This window comes from Arachis ipaensis, chromosome B2 (assembly GCF_059453495.1).
Source record: "Arachis ipaensis isolate K30076 ecotype BB chromosome B2, ASM5945349v1, whole genome shotgun sequence".
Classification (NCBI taxonomy): domain Eukaryota; kingdom Viridiplantae; phylum Streptophyta; class Magnoliopsida; order Fabales; family Fabaceae; genus Arachis; species Arachis ipaensis.
The window spans coordinates 8,075,698-8,092,913 of record NC_142437.1 but is presented as its reverse complement, the minus strand read 5'-3'; positions in this window follow the sequence as shown (position 1 = coordinate 8,092,913).

The window sequence follows — 17,216 nt, the reverse complement described above, 5'->3', positions numbered from 1 at the left end:
TATTACTAAGGAGTAGGCAAACTTCTCTAGTTTGTGGTACCTTAGCTCGGGGCCTTGTAGAACTTTGCTGATGAAGTAAACTGGATGTTGTCCGACCTCGTCCTCCCTTATCAGGGCTGATGCGACAGCTTTGTCTGCTACGAATAAATAAAGGACAAGATCTTCCCTGACTAGAGGTCGGGTTAGGATTGGCGGTTGACTCAAGAACCTTTTGAACTCCTAGAATGCTTCTTCGCGTTCCGGAGTCCATTTGAACTGGCATCCCTTTCTTAATAAAGAAAACAGTGGAAGGGATTTGAGTGCTGATCCTGCCAAGAACCTGGAGAGGGCTGCAAGTCGGCCGTTCAATTGCTGAACCTCTCTTAAGCAAGTCGGGCTCTTCATTTCCAGGATAGCTTTACACTTATCGGGATTTGCTTCAATCCCTCTCTGTGTTAGCATAAAACCTAGGAATTTTCCAGCCTCTACCGCAAAGGCACATTTTGCGGGATTTAGCCTCATCCCGTGTAGCCTTATGGTGTCGAAGACTTGCAAGAGGTCTGATAAGAGGTCGACTCCTTCCTTGGTTTTTACTAGCATGTCGTCGACGTAGACTTCCATTAAGCTCCCAAGGTGAGGGGCGAACACCTTATTCATCAGCCTTTGGTATGTGGCCCCTGCATTTTTTAATCCAAATGGCATGACCACGTAGCAAAAATTAGCTCTGGGCGTGATGAATGATGTTTTCTCCTGGTCTGGCTCATACATCGGGATTTGGTTATATCCCGAGTAGGCATCCATGAACGACAAGTATTGATATCCCGAGCTAGAGTCTACTAAGGTATCAATACTCGGGAGTGGATAAGGGTCTTTGGGACATGCTTTATTTAAGTCGGTGTAGTCAACACATCCTCCAATTGCCGTTTTGCTTCTTGACTAGAACTACATTTGCTAGCCATGTTGGATATTTAACTTCTCTAATGAAGCCGGCTTCTAGGAGTGCCTGAACTTGCTCTTCCACCACTAGGGCTCGTTCCGGGCCGAGCTTGCGCCTTTTCTGTTGTACAGGTCGGGATCCCGGATGTACCGAGAGCTTGTGGGACATGAGCTTGGGGTCTATCCCGGGCATGTCGGAAGCCTTCCAGGCGAAGAGGTCGGATTTGTCTCTCAAGAGCTTAGTCAACCCTTGCTTCAGGGTCTCCCCTAGGTTGGCTCCTATGCTGGTATTCTTTCCTTCCTCTTCGCCGACCTGTATTTCTTCAGTTTTTCCTCCTGGCTGTGGTCGTAGCTCTTCTTTGGCCCTTGCACCACCGAGCTCTATGGTGTGAACCTCTTTGCCTTTTTCCCTCAGGTTCAGGCTTTCATTGTAACACTTTCTTGCCAACTTCTGGTCTCCCCGCACTGTTGTTATTCCCGCAGGTGTCGGAAATTTCATGCAAAGATGGGGGGTAGACACCACCGCTCCGAGTCGATTCAGGGTGGTTCTGCCGATTAGGGCATTGTATGCTGACCCTACGTCGATGACTATAAAGTCTATACTCAGAGTTTTGGATTTTTTCCCCTTTTCAAAGGTAGTGTGGAGGGGTATAAATCCTAGTGGTTTTATTAGCGTATCGCCTAGCCCGTACAAGGTGTCGGGGTAGGCTCTTAATTCCTTTTCATCCAGCCCCAGTTTGTCAAACGCGGGTTTGAAAAGGATATCTGCCGAGCTTCCTTGATCTACTAGGGTTCTGTGGAGATGAGCATTAGCTAGGATCATAGTTATTACCACTGGATCGTCGTGTCCAGAGATTACTCCTTGCCCATCCTCTTTTGTAAATGAGATAGTGGGAAGGTCGGATGATTCATTTCCGACCTGGTATACTCGCTTGAGGTGTCTTTTGCGAGCGGACTTGGTGAGTCCCCCTCTTGCGAATCCGCCTGAGATCATATGTATATGTCTCTACGGAGTCTGCGGTGGTGGGTCTCTTCTATCCGCATCTTCTCGCTTTCTCTTCCCATGATTGTCCGACCTTTCTATGAGATATCTGTCAAGTCGGCCTTCTCTGGCCAGCTTTTCTATCACATTTTTAAGGTCGTAACAGTCATTTGTCGAGTGACCATATATTTTATGGTACTCACAGTAGTCGCTGCGACTCCCTCCTTTTTTATTTTTAATGGGCCTGGGAGGTGGCAGCCTTTCAGCATTGCAAATTTCTCTGTATACGTCCACTATAGAAACCTTTAGAGGAGTATAAGAGTGATATTTCCTGGGCCTGTCAGGACCGAGGTCTTCTTTCTTCTTGGGCTCCCTTTCTCTCTCTTTTATTGAGGGAAGGTGCCCAGGTCGCCAGCTCGACTTTCTCAGCCTGACGTTTTCCTCCATGTTGATGTACTTTTCAGCTCTTTCTTGTACGTCACTCAGGGAGGTGGGGTGCCTTTTTGATATGGATTGTGAGAAGGAACCTTCCCTAAGTCCATTTACTAGCCCCATAATGACTGTCTCGGTGGGCAGGTCTTGAATCTCTAAGCATGCTTTGTTGAACCTTTCCATATAATCTCGTAGAGGTTCTCCGACCTCCTGCTTTATTCCCAGGAGGCTCGGTGCATGCTTTACTTTATCTTTCTGAATGGAGAACCTCATCAGAAACTTCCTCGAGAGGTCCTCGAAGCTGGTGACTGACCTTGGAGGGAGACTATCGAACCACTTCATCGCTGCTTTCGATAAGGTGGTCGGAAAAGCTTTGCAGCGCGTTGCATCAGAAGCATCAGTCAGATACATCCGACTTTTAAAGTTACTTAGATGATGCTTTGGATCGGTGGTTCCGTCATAGAGGTCCATATCGGGGCTTTTAAAGTTTTTTGGAACTTTTGCTCTCATTATGTCCTCACTGAAAGGGTCCTCCCCTCCCGGGGGCGACTCTTCTCGATCTTCACGGGAGTTCCGACCTCTGAGGGAGGATTCTAACTTTAAGAGTTTTTTCTCTAACTCTTTTCGTCGATCCATCTCCTCTCTTAGGTGCTTTTCTATCTCCCTTTGTTGCTCCCGTTCCTGTTCCAGCTGTTCCAAGCGACTTTGGTGGACATGGACTAGCCCCATTAATTCAGTTGCGTGGGGTGGTCCATCCTTTTCTGACTCACGCCCCTTCGAGGAATTTGTCTTCGGATTTTTAAATCCGAAGGTTCCTTCCCTGTGTTGGTCGTTGGTTTCCTGGTGAAGGGTCAGGTCTGCGTCGTGGTTTCCGGTATCCAGATTCTCTTGTTCGGAATCTAATGCCACATGACCGTCTTCCTGTGACATGTCCACCTTTACTGGTTGATCTCTCGGGTCCCCGGCAACGGCGCCAATGTTACGGTGGGTAACCAGAGATTATTGGGTTAGATTAGTTTGGCTGGCCCAATCGTTGGAATGATGGAGTATCCAAGCGGATTGATGCTCCAAGGCCCCTGTCCGACTTCGATATGAGAGAATGGGGGTGGTACCTGCAAATACACTCTGATGCCAAAGTCAGCAAAGGGAGCAAAACAGGTCTAGAGAGTATTGGGGCTTAGAGATACCTGAGGAGTGTCAGGGTATTTATAGTGGTGAACCCATAACCACCGTTGGTGTAGTTCCGTTATTCATGGGGAATAACCGTCCCTTTATCTTAGGGAGGTTGAGATATGGCTCCAGGAAGTGGGTAGAGAGATTTTAGGGGCAGTTACTCATTTGAATGGGTGTTTATCTACCAGCTAATCTTCGTCCCGACTTCTTTAGAGCAAGTCGTGGTAGGAACCGACTTCGTGGGGTGAAGATCGGTATAGAGCGAGGCGTAATCCTTTGGATTGGGCTTTTCGTTTGGACCTGGGCCTTATCATTAGGCCAGGGTATGAACAATATATATATATACTGAATGTGATCATAAATAATATAGTAATAGTTAAATCCACCAACAAATATATTGGCTATTATCACACTATAAAACAAATTAAATATAAAGGCTATTAGCTCTTATAAATTTATAAAATCGCACTGTCTTTGATTCGTGTAAGGGTTTACTTATCAAATAAACTTAAAATGTGAATAAAAAATATTTATAAAATGGACCTAACATCACTTGAAAGAATCATGGAAAATAATCAACTTACCTTATTATCCATGAGAACCATTTCTATATAAATCGTTTTGTTCTTGTTAAATTTAGATGAGACTTTCCATAATCTTATATATTAATTTTGTTAAATAATTATATATATATATATATATATATTTCGGTAGTTTTTCTTAATATATATACATATACATAAATATAAAAATATATGAATTATATTTTGTTAAACTCTATGTTATTGGTTATTAAAAATACTTCAATCACATATATTATATTTTTTTGTTATAATTATTTTGTTTTATAAATCTTATTTTATTTAAAAATTTGTTATTGACTAATAGAATGCTAAATACACAATATAAAATTCGAATTTTCGACGCTTATCCAAGCAAACGAGTAAATTGATTGTTTGATAATTCAAATTAGTTAAATTTTAATATTTTATTAATGCATATTCACATATACATATGCATGCACGTGTGTGCATGATACAATGTCTTGTGCTGAGTACTCTATATAAATTTGTTAGAAGAATGCCAAATTAATGCTCTCTAGAGTTGGTTCTGTGTATGCATAATTATTTAAGTAATTAATACACGTCATAAACGGAATGATTTGATTGAGAAGAAAGTCTAGGTCAGTTTTCAGACTAGCAATCATATATTAATCAAAATTTGTTTACCTTACATTTATTTATTATTTTTAAATATTTGATAACAAAATAAAATTAATAAAAAACAGTTAAAATGTATTTTATTTATTAATATTTATTAATTATAATGAATATATATTTAATAAATAATTAATATATACCAAATAAAATAAATTCTAGTTTTTTTATAATATTACCGATAATTTTTTCCATATATATATATATATATATATATATATATATATAGAATCCTTTGTAATGATGCCAAACTAATATCAATTGATCCTATTAACCTAAATTGATTACAAGTTAAGTTAGACAGATAAGAACGTGCCACTTATTTTCAGCAATTGAATTAACTCTCATCCACTTTATGCACTAACAAGTGGTAGTAATTGTTTGAATTATTTAAAGAATCCCGCTAAAGAGCCAATGTAATATTTGTATAATGTGTGTAATGAATTATAAGTTAAAAAATGAACATTATTTATATTATCTAGAATAATTATTCGGATATCAGAGATAATAAACATCTTATGTTATAAGATCACTCATTCTAAAAGTCTAAACTGATTTTGGGGTTCATCAAAGATGAAATTCTTGACATTTTGAATCTAGAATTCTCATACCATGTCATGAAACTACTCATCCCAAAAGTTTAAGCTGATAAGAAAAAATAACACTAATAGTTATATCTCTATTATTGAATCGGACATCCCTAAACCTCCATTATACACATTGTAGAGATATTTTATTCGCTCCCAATACTTTCTCTTATTTAAATATCATATATAAATCAGATTCTTACGAGTAAGAATGTGTATGTATACAATAGAATTTGTGACTAATCCTTACCCGCTAAGAAATAGTCTAAGACAAAACTAAAAATTAGTCGTTAATTTTCAACCGAAAGATACTCAAGATTAACACCTAGCTAATTATCTAAAAAAATGTAGTTACAGAAACTAATAGGCAAAGTAATTTACCAAGGCATTTTTATTTTTATTTATTTTTAAAACCAAAAGAAACATTTTTATAGCAGGTATATTATGCATATAATTGTATGTAATATAAAAGTATAGGGAAAGATATATAATGAATATATTTCATTAAAAATATTCAAAATCAATTCGCTACTCAAAACCAAAGTACATTGAATTCTTGAGGTCTTGTCCTCAAATACATATAATCACCAATAGCAGTTGTAGCCTTTGATTCTTTTATCCACTTGCAATAATATCTCAAATTAATTAAACCAATAAATGTAAACTACATAAGCTATACGCCATGAAAATCCTTCTTATAATATTTGTAGCTTTTGGAAGCCCACCATTATCTTGCACCACCTTCTTGTAGGTCCTTTTACTTTATGCATTGTCATATTCTTTCGAGCAAAGTAGTATAGCAAACCATTCCGAAACCAAAGTTGTTAATGTGGTCATAATAATCCAAAGAATTAGTTTAATTGATTGCACTCTTTATTTGTTCTCTCCTTCTCAAACTCTATTGGCTTAAGGTGGAATAAGAGAATGTGAGGATTTATATTTGAAAAAATATAAAGAATTAATTTTTAGTTTATTAATATTAGTCAATTTTTGAGTTTAGATTTATAATTTAAAATTTTGGGTTAAGAATCTCATAATTTAAGATTTAAAATAAATAACATAATTTAAAAAAAATAGTTGAAAAAATTATTTCTTTAACATTATTTTTTGTATTTTGCTCAAGAAAATGTTATTCCAACTATAGGGCTATGTGGGCCATGTCCAGCAACTAAATATGCCTGGCCCATTTTGGTACAATATTTCATATGCAAGTTGCTTGCTAAGGGAGAAAGTTTTTTTAAAAAAAATAGAAATTAATATACTTTAGTGCCTTAACCTTTTTAATTTCATATAGGTCAATAATGGCAGGCATTACCCCATGGGATACAAATTAAAACATGCATTCATGAACCTTAACTTTATTTGTACTTGAGAAAAACGTAATGTGCTTTGTGGCGGCTACCAATTTTTTGGTGACTAAACAAGGAAAGAAACAAAGCAAAAACTATTCTAAATTCGAGTGGATGATTCGTTGGAGATCAACACCAGACTCAGACCAAATAACATGATTAGAGTTACTCTTGGCACCATATTTAGCCATCCAATCCCCAGCTCTATTTGCTTCTCGGGACACCCATTCAACGTGAACAAGCCAAGGACGAGATAAAAGCTCCTGAATCTTGTGAACCAAATCTGTTACTTCAGATGGATACCCACTTGTAAGCTCATGCATGATGGGCAGAATATCAAGGCAATCTGTTTCACATATAATATCCCTCAAACCGCAATCCCAAGCTAAAACCAGCCCCCTCCAAGCAGCAAATAATTCACATCTGATTATAGACCAAGGGGGAATGCTTCCAGAGCAGCCCGAGATTCAATCTCCCTTAGAATCTCTAATAATACACCCAAATACCGCTAAATTTGAATCCATATACAAGCTTGCATCACAATTAACTTTAAAACTATTGTCTACCGGTGGTTTCCAACACAGGCAATTTCGGAGAGACCTAAAGGCATTGCTTCGATTCCTGTAAACCTGTAAGTCCTTGGCGGTAATTCTGGCCAAGGCAACAACCTTATGGTCTGTCCAAGGGTTGTCAGTGTTGAATATGTCATTGCACCTATGTCTCCATACCCACCAAAGCCCTGCACCAAAGGACGCCTCATTGTTAGCCAAGGCCTTCCGAAACCATTCTTCAAGAGCAGTACCAGCCGTCGAGTCCAGGATACTCGGATCCAACATATACCAGATTGCCTTTGATCGTTCACAGTCTCTAAGGCAATGCTCCATAGTCTCCTGCGCCTTGTTACATCTCTTACACATATCTGAAGAAGCTAAATGCCACTTGAATCGAAAGGTCTCAGTTGGTAGAGCATCATGTAAGCTAAGCCACATAGTAAATTTGAACTTCTCTGGAATGTTTGTGTTCCACAACCAGTTCCAATTACTGTTGGCATTCCAATTTAATGTTTTCTTTAATAACCATCTGTAACCCTCCCTTGCACTATACTTTTTTGTTGCTGCAGGCCACCATTCCTACTGTGGCTCCAACTCAGTCAAACTAGGATATCTCAGACCACAAATAAACTGCTTAATCTCATGCGAAATAGGCGTGGTAAGACTATCAACCTCCCAAGACACCCCTTTCCACAAGTCAGCCACCATGAAATCTGATTCAGAAATATGTACATAAGGAACAAGGTTGCAAAGCTTACCAAAAGGAGTCCACTCATCATACCAAACTGATTTGTGGACATCTCCAATATTCCAATGAAGCCCTTCCTTGAGATGCTCATAGGCACTAACAATGTTCTTCCAGGTAGCCGATGAAGAATTTCTACTGTTTCCGTTCATATCAGATTGATTCCTGAGATATTTATGCTTCAGAACCTGCACCCATAACTTCTCACTATTATTTAGACAATCCCATACCAACTTTCCCAGAAGCGCCATGTTAGCACAGGAAGTATCCCTAATACCCAATCCTCCTGCCTTTTTAGAAGTTATGGCGACCTCCCACCTGACCAGAGGCAGCCCTTTTCCAGTCGCTTGGCCTTTCCACAAGAATTGTCTCATCAAGGAATCAATTTTATTACATGCATACTTTGGGAGAAGAGAAATTTGCATTTCATAAACTGGGATAGAGGCCATAACCGATTTAACAAGACAAAGCCTCCCTGCCTTATTCAGTAGGCGTCCTTTCCAACTGGAGAGCTTTCTCGAAATTTTTTCAATAATCTCCTGAGCCGTCTTCCTGGAAGCTCTGGCATGACCGATGTTAATTCCCAGGTATTTACCCAAATCATTGCAGAACCGGATGTTAGAGACCCCTGAGAGAACCTCTTTTCTCCTCTCCGACACCCTCTTGGAACACTGGGCCTTTGACTTATGAAGATTTACCTTTAAACCTGACGCTCTAGAAAACAAGTCCAAACAATGCATGACCTCTATTACTTGAGCTTTTGATGCCTTACAGAAAAGCAAAAGATCATCTGCAAACATCAAATGAGAGAGTCGTGGTCCATTCCTAGAAACCGCAACTGGGTTCCACAAACCTTGGGAAACTCTATGAGAGATAAAGCAGGCAAGCATTTCCATACAGAGTACAAATAGATAAGGAGACATAGGATCTCCTTGCCTCAACCCTCTCTTCGGATTGAAATTTTGGAGCCTGTTCCCATTCCACAAAACTGCCAACGAAGAGGAAGTCACACAATTCAATATAAGATTAATGGTAGCCTTTGGAAACCCAAACCGGACCAAAGTAGCTTCCAGAAAACGCCAGTCTACCCTGCCATAAGCTTTTTCCAAATCAATCTTGAATGCCATGGTCCCTTTTCGAGACTTGGTGTTCCTCATGAAGTGCATAATCTCTTGAGCAATGATAATATTCTCTGTGGTTCCTCTTCCTGGAATGAACCCTCCTTGCAAAGGACCAATGATCTCCGACAAGAAAGGTCTGAACCTGTTAACTAGAACCTTTGTGACAATTTTATAAATTACATTACATAAGCTAATAGGCCGAAACTCCCGTAAGGAAGAGGGAACTTCCACTTTAGGAATTAGAACAATGAGAGTATCGAAAATAGCCGCATTCAGTGGCTCACCCTCAAAGGCTCGCTTGACCAGTCTACACACATCGTTGCTAAGAGAGTCCCAGAACTCTTTGTAGAAGATTGCTTGAAATCCATCTGGCCCTGGGGCTTTAAATGAACTCATGGTCATCACAGCTCTTTTAACCTCTTCAGACGTCACCGGTTCCACTAACTTTTGACAAGCCTCAGTACTAAGAGACGGGCAAGGAAAAGGCCCCATGGCGTCCAGGTCAATATCCTCCCTTGTAGAAAAGAGCTTTTGAAAGAAGGAATTTGCCGCCATTTCTAGAGTCGTAGTCTCCGTGGCCCAAGACCCATCCTCCAAAAATAACCCATGAATTTTGTTCCTCTTTCTCCTGATAACTGTCTGCAGATGAAAAAATTTTGTATTTCTGTCTCCACATCTCACCCATTGTTCTCTAGATTTTTGATACCACAATAACTCTTCTTGAAGAAGGACAGCATTCAGTTCCTGATGCAAAACTTGCTCTTTGATCCTAAGCTGTTGATCTTCCCGACTTTCCAGAGTAATCTGAACATCATTCAAAAGCCTCTCCAACTCCCTTTTCTTAACAAAAATATTGCCAAAAACATTTTTATTGAAGCTAGTTGCATCTTTTTGAACCTCCAACAAACATTTGACTACATCCGGAGCTCCTCTATTCCAAGCTGTATCAACAACATTCCTAAAAAGAGGATGAGTCATCCACGCAGCCTGGAATCTGAACGGACGATGGCCTTTGGTAGCCCTCTTTGCCATCTTGCACCTAGTGAATAATGGGCAATGATCAGAGTGAAGGCGCGCCAGCACCTCAGTATAAGCCTCCGGAAACATTAGTCGTCAGTCCTGGTTGATGACTGCTCTATCAAGCTTCTTGGCCACCTGCACCCCACCTTTCACCTTCCTGTACCAAGTGAATCTTCTCCCAATAGCCCCCATATCAAACAGCCCACAATCCTCCAATGTTTCCGCAAATTGTTCTGCTCTGGCAAGTCTAAATTGCCCCCCTCTAACTTCACTCTGCAACAAGACATCATTAAAGTCCCCTAACACAATCCAAGGTCCGTGGATCATATTAGCAATCCTTGTCAAGTCACCCCACAGTTCTTTACGCCGATGTATATGCGGATTAGCATACACCGCACTGCAGTAACTAGATGTATTGCCCATAGTGATTTCAAAACTGATACATTGATCAACTACATCCAATACTCTCACAGAAATATTTGAATTAGAACATAGAACCCAGATACCCCCACTATGACCATTAGCCTCAACAATACCAACACCCTGGTAACCTAGATTATTCCAAAAAGATTTCATCCTCTCGAAAGCAATATGGGTTTCAAACAGAATGAAAAAAGTAGGATGAAATTTATTCGCTAACTCCTTACTATGAACCCGGGCCAATTTATTAGAGGCACCTCTAATATTCCAAAATAGAAAGCTTAAATCTAAATAATCCATAAAATAATTTGTATTGTAAAAAGGACCAACCTCAGCTGAAGTCCCTAACGAGATGATGAAGATCCACCATCATATCCCCCTGAGCCTTGCTTGTCCTTGTCCGGTTTTTGCCCGGTTTGTCTGTGTCCCTCCACTGACAACCCTTCCAATTTGCCGATTTGCTGCTTGCTGGTGTCGCCAAGGCAGTCCGGAGTCGACGGTGAATTCTGCAAAGAAGAAGGGCGCAACCTCTTGTGTCCGTTTTTGATAATGGCAGTGAAAGTCGGCACCGCAACGGAGACAGATTTGTCCTTCACCCCTTGCTGTTTGGAAGATGCCATGCGTGCCTTAGATCCGCTAACCGACCCGGTCTTCACCCCTGATTCGGCTCCTCTCATACGTAGCCCAAAGTCACGGTTCTGGTCCAATTTCTGATTTGAGCGCACCGGCATTTTATCTTTAGATGTTTGTTGGGCTTTGTTTGATTGACTCAATTTTCCTCTCTTTTTACCGCTGACTTTGGTCCAGCCAGCCTCATTTTCTAAATGTTGGGACCCCACTTCCTTCCCATGCAACGTATCATCTAATTCCTCTCCAATTTCTGCAACTATCACTGACTCTTTGGGATTGCATCCAAATTAAAAAATTTTCTCTTTTGAAGCTTCCTGTGGCTGCACCACCCGGGACGACTACCAATTAAGTACTCTATATATGGTGAATTATTAGTTTGTTAAGTAATTAATTCTCACGTTACAATTATTGTTATTATACAAACACAAACACTAGAATTGGATGATTATATATAATGGCCCTTCTTTCATTGATCTAACCACTACCTCTATATATTCTTCTCTCACTCACTACTCGAATCAAAACTTTGATTATTTAACAAAAAAGCAATTAAAAGTGAGTGAGAGCATATATTAAAAATGGCACGAGGTATTCTTCAATACACAAAAAAGAAAGTAGCAATATAAAATTTATATAATTTTATTAAAATTTTAGTACATTCGGAAGAGTCATAAAGGTTACAAAAAGTTTTTTTCAAAGAAATTATAATTTATTGGATTTGGTTTTTGTAACTTGATAAAATATTAATATGCTTGTCATAAATAATATACAACATTAAAAAAGAAGAAAAAATCATTAATGATTTTCTTTCAGTTATTATTAATATTTTGGGCATTTTTTTTAGCACAGTGTGTTTTATGCAAATTTTTTTTCAAGAGTTTCCAACTTAGTAAAGGATCTTGCGCACTATGCAAATAACCTTATCATTGAGAAATATTGTCTTCTTTTAATGGTTACTACTTACTAGCTCCCAACTCACCTGTAAACATCTATCTTTTTAAACCAAATTACACTTAGGGTTAGTTTTAATTGACTTAAAAAAAAGTAATTTTTTTTTATTTTTTAAAAAGGATATTTTTTTTATACACAAAAATTATTTTATATTTGGATATAATTTTTAAAAAAAAATTAGTGTATGTTTTCGTACTGTTACGGATCCGACCCACGGATCCTACGCCTGGAATGGTCTCCGAACCCGGTTACCCGGGTCCGACCCGCTTCGCCCTTCTAGAAGGCCCAGAACCGGCCCTCTAGAGCTCCTAACCAACTTTCGAATTCAAACGTCTCCCTTATCTTAGCCAAACAAGATAAGATAAGATAACTACCATCACCTATAAATAGAAGATCCAGGTCCCTCCAGGTATTCACTCATTCCTCACACCTTACACCTCTCAGATCCATTCTGACTTGAGTGTCGGAGTGCCTTTGCAGGTACCTTCCCCCATTGCTCCAGTCAAGCGATCCGGTCTTCGCCTCGACCCGCAGGTTCCCGATCCATCTCTCAACTCGTACCAGAGACATCTTGTACATTGGCGCCGTCTGTGGGGACTTTGCAACGTTGTGGCGGCATGGCGGATAACCCAGAAGAGCAATCATCAAACTCAGATTTCTTGCGTGTAAGTGAGAGCAAAAAGGAATAATGTTTCCTTAACTTGCATCACCTTTGCATGTTTATGCATCCTTTCGCCCTATTCCAACGGCGAAATCTCAAAGGAATAATATTTCCTTAACTTGCATCACCTTTGCATGTTTATGCACCCTTTCGCCCTACTCCAACGGCGAAATCCTAAAGGAATAATGTTTCCTTAACTTGCATCATCTTTGCAGGTTTATGCACCCTTTCGCCCAATTCCAACGGCGAAATCCCAAAGGAACAATGTTTCCTTAACTTGCATCACCTTTGCAGGGATAACACACCTTCGCCCTACTCCAACGGCGAAATCCCAAAGGAATATTGTTTTCTTAACTTGCATCACCTTTGCATGTTTATGCACCCTTTCGCCCTACTCCAACGGCGAAATCCCAAAGAAATAATGTTTCCTTAACTTACATCACCTTTGCAGCGATAACACACATTCGCCCTATTCCAATGGCAAAATCCCAAAGGAACAATGTTACTTGCAATTACCTTCTTAGTGATAACACTCTTTATGCACCCTCGCCCTACTCCAACGGTGAAATTCCAAATCCTCTGAGCCCAAAGTCTCGCCTCCCTTTAGTGGGACACCTCCACCTCTTGGACCCTCTCATTCACCACTCCCTCATCCGTCTCTCCAAGCGCCATGGCCCCATCTTCTCCCTCTACTTCGGCTCCATGCCCACCGAGGTTGCTTCTTCTTTTGAACTCTTCAAGCTCTTCCTCCAAACCCACGAGGTCACCTCTTTCAACACTAGGTTCCAAACCTCTGTCATCCGCCGCCTCACCTGTGACAACTCTGTCGCCATGATCCCCCTTCGGACCTTACTGAAAATTCATAAGGAAGCTCATCATGAACGACCTCCTTAAATGCTACCACCGTGGCCAAGCTCAGACCTCTCAGGAGCCAATAGATCAAGAAAGTTCTCAAGGTTCTTGCACATATATGGGGGACAGCCAAATCGTGGCGGCATGACGGAGAACCTCGAGGAGCAATCCTCCACCCGACACCCCAACTCAAACCCACAAAGCCCAACTCCCGAACTCCAAGATAACACTCCTCCCACCCACGAGAGGATAATAAACGCGACACATCGCCAACCAACCCCAACCCAGCAACAACCAAGAGAGGACAACCGTCCTCCCACTGAAGCCTGGCCACCCGATGGCCTGGGAGAGAAGGCGGTCCAGATAATCCAAGAGTTGTGCCTCAGGGTGCAAAACCTCAAAGGTCGAGTCACACCCAAAGAACGGTACCACCCGGAGCATACAAGCCAAGCGACCTCCATGACCTAATCTCATCGCGATACCAGGAACACTAGGCCCCCTGAGCAACAACACTGCAAACAGCACGATCGCAGCGTTTCCCTAGACCCGAAACACCGACGCAGAGAAGACGACCGACGGCACCATCGAGAGGCCAAACGAGCAGGAAACATGCACGTGATAATGGAAGCCATCCCGTTCACAGAAAAATCCTTGAGAGCCAAACTTCTGAAGGACTTCAACAAGCCCACTGACATGAAATAGGACGGGACCAACGATCCCCGGGAACACCTAACGGCCTTCGATGCCAGGATTAACCTGGAAGTAGCCGCCGACATGATCCGGTGTAAGGCCTTCTCGATAACCTTAGCTGGTCCTGCGATCAAATGGTTCAACGCCCTCCCAAACGGGTCCATAGCCAGCTTCCACGATATCACCAGAAAGTTCATGGCCCAGTTCACTATCAAAATCACCAAAGCTAAACACCCCATTAGCTTGCTCGGAATTACCCAAAGACAAGACGAATCTACGAGAAAATACCTGACGGTCGACGGATTCACGGACTCAGTCGCGAGCCTCTGCCTGACCAATGGACTTATGAATGAGGACTTCTAAAAGTATCTCACCGCGAAGCCAGTCTGGACTATGCACGAGATTCAGAGCGTCGCTAAGGATTACATAAACGATGAGGAGGTGAGCCAAGTCGTGGCGGCCAATAAACGGCCGAACGGCAGTACGGCACCTCGCCAAAACACCCCACCAAGAGAAAACCAAAAGGAACATTCCAAACCGACAAATGCTCAAATTACACCCTCTTGTTAGCTCCCATCACCAAGATCTACCACCAAATAGCTGACCGAGGCGTCCTTCCGAAGGCCCGACCACTTAAAGAAAGAACGGGTGGCAACAAGAATTTATATTGTGACTACCACCGAGGATACGGACACAGAACACAGCACTGCATCGACTTAAAAGGCACTCTGGAGCAAGCCATACGAGACGGCAAGCTCTTCGAGTTCGCCAAGATCATCAAGGAGTCGAAGCGCACAGAAAGAGACAGATCACCAGAGAGGGAAGGACGCAACCCAAGGACACAAAGACAAGCCCCTCGGGAAAGTCCGGAAACAGACCCGACCATAGTCGTCAACGTCATAACAAGCAAGGATAAGCCGGAAAAGTCGAAATCGGCACTAAAAAAGAACCTCAAGGTCCTGGCAGTCAGAAACCAAACCCCGACAATCATCACCAATAATGCGATAACATTCTCCCCCGAGGACCGCAAATACGGCACCTCGGCGAAAGATGCCCCCTTCGTTATCTCCGCAAAGATAGGAACCGGGCTGGTCAGAAGAATACTACTCGACACATGAGTAGATTCCAACATCCTCTTCAGGGGATCCTTCGACAAACTTGGGCTCCAAAATGAAAACCTACAAACCCACCATAATGGGGTAACCGGGCTCGGGGATAACTTCCATCAACCGGACGGCACCATCACACTTCCCCTCACCATCGGAGCCGGGAACCAAAGAAAGACCATCCTCTCCGAATTTGTTATCCTCAAGAACTCCACCACCTACAAACATCATCCTCGGGAGAAAGACCATTAACAACCTCTCGGCGGTCATCTTCACCAAATTCTTACTCATGAAGTTCCAAGCCGATGACGGCACTATCGGCACAATACACATAGACCAGAAAGTCGCGGTAGAGTGTGAGAACACTAGTTCAACCCTCCGCAAGAGATCCCGAGATGCGGCAGGCATCTTCCTCGCCGACCTCGATGTACGCCAAGACCAAAGTCCGTGCAGAACCGTGCGAGAAAATGACAAAGAGGCAGAGTGGGACCTTGCAGACAAGGTCAGGAGCATAGCACACCTACGGGAGCTAGCCCTAAAACAAAGAATAAGTCTAAGGTACAATGGCAGCACAGTACGATGAGACTTTGGACCAGGAGACCTCGTCTTACGACAAAACGATATCGGTCCACCCACTCCCGGAGAAGGGATACTCACGCCCAACTGGGAGGGTCCCTACCAAATTAGGACGGTAATCGAAAAAAGAGCCTACATGCTCGAAAGACTAGACGGGACTAAGCTTCCAAAATCCTGAAATTCTACCAACTTACGGTGCTACTATATGTAGAAACATCCTTCCAAAGCAACAAGATTGAGGTCGTTTAAGACTATCTCTTTACCCTTTATATTTTGCCTTTTTTACTTGCATTTATTGCTTAAGTCGTTTAATTGTATATTTTCTTACTGGGCACTCTTTCTTACCCACATTGGGAGGTTTTAACGAGGCCCAAACCATAAATGGAATTCATTTTCTCAAAAGCATTGCCCCATCCGACGGCACAAACCAAACGCGGCTACACAGGAATCGATTACCCCGAGGCCAACAAAACGGATATCCAAACAATAAAACGGATATCCAAATAAGTGAACGGCTACCCGGGAATCGATCACCCCAAAGCGAATAAAACAGATATCCAAATAACAGAACGGATATCCGAATAACAAAACGGATATCCAAATAAGCAAACGGCTACACGGGAATCGATTACCCCAAGGCCAACAAAACGAATATCCAAATAATAAAACGGATATCCAAATAAGTGAACGGCTACCCGGGAATCGATCACCCCGAAGCCAATAAAACAGATATCCAAATAACAAAACGGATATCCAAATAATAAAACAGATATCCAAATAAGTGAACGGCTACCCGGGAATCGATCACCCCGAAGCCAATAAAACAGATATCCAAATAACAGAACGGATATCCGAATAACAAAATGGATATCCAAATAAGTAAATGGCTACACGTGAATCGATTACCCACGGATATCCAAATAAGTGAACGGCTACCCGGGAATCGATCACCCCGAAGCCAATAAAACAGATATCCAAATAACAAAACGGATATCCAAATAACAAAAATAGTGACTCGTGAATCGATCACCCGCAAAGCCAACAAAACAGAAATCCAAATAAGCTAAATAAACAAAGTCTTGAAATCGGCCCACCAAGAGGCCTAAAATAAGTTCACAATAACGACCCAAAAAAGGCCACACAAAACAAGCATGAGCTGACGGTCTTCCAACTTGCGGAAAGCCAGACTGACCAACATCCTACCAATAAATGCAGGATGATGTCACGCTCTTTTTAGG